This window comes from Mus pahari, chromosome 3 (genome assembly GCF_900095145.1).
Source record: "Mus pahari chromosome 3, PAHARI_EIJ_v1.1, whole genome shotgun sequence".
Lineage (NCBI taxonomy): Eukaryota > Metazoa > Chordata > Mammalia > Rodentia > Muridae > Mus > Mus pahari.
The window spans coordinates 142,479,945-142,480,599 of record NC_034592.1 but is presented as its reverse complement, the minus strand read 5'-3'; positions in this window follow the sequence as shown (position 1 = coordinate 142,480,599).

Here is a 655-nt window from a genome sequence, read left to right as displayed (position 1 = left end):
GAAAAAGTTAAATCATGAAGGTATTAGGTGTATGTGTCTTTGAATCTCCTTGCTACTCAATCTACCCAGGTGATCCAGCTAAAAATAGTCCAGTGACCACAGGTGAGGTGCCCAGGTGACTGCTTGTAATAATCAGAAGAATAACTCCTAAGGATGTTCTCGCTCTAATCTCAGAACCTATGAAAATGTTAGCAAAATAGGAAGAAATGTTGTAGGTGCAAAGGTTTGTTAATTGACCAAGATGCGAAGATTATCCCAGGTTATCCTACTGAACCTAGTGTGATGGTCAGAGCGTGGGAAATAGAGAGGGTTGTGGCTGGAAAGAGAAATAAAGATAGGCAGATGCTGTGTGGTTGGCTGTAGAGTCAGAGGAAGTGTGACGCTGTGAACCAAGACATGTGGGTGATGAGAACCCTGAAAAGAGAAGAGAAGAGATTCTCTTTATTATATTACCATGGAGCTTCAGGCAAGGAGAACGGCCCTGTTTTTTCCACCATTCCAATCCAGGGCGACCCACACTGGGAGTGAACTAAAGGAGTGCATTAGTAGTTAGTATACTTGAACTTACTCTGACCGCAAAGGAACACTAACCTTGGGGTTCTCTGACCTGATCATTTCTTCTCTTTCTCCTCCTCCTCCTCCTCCTCCTCCTCCT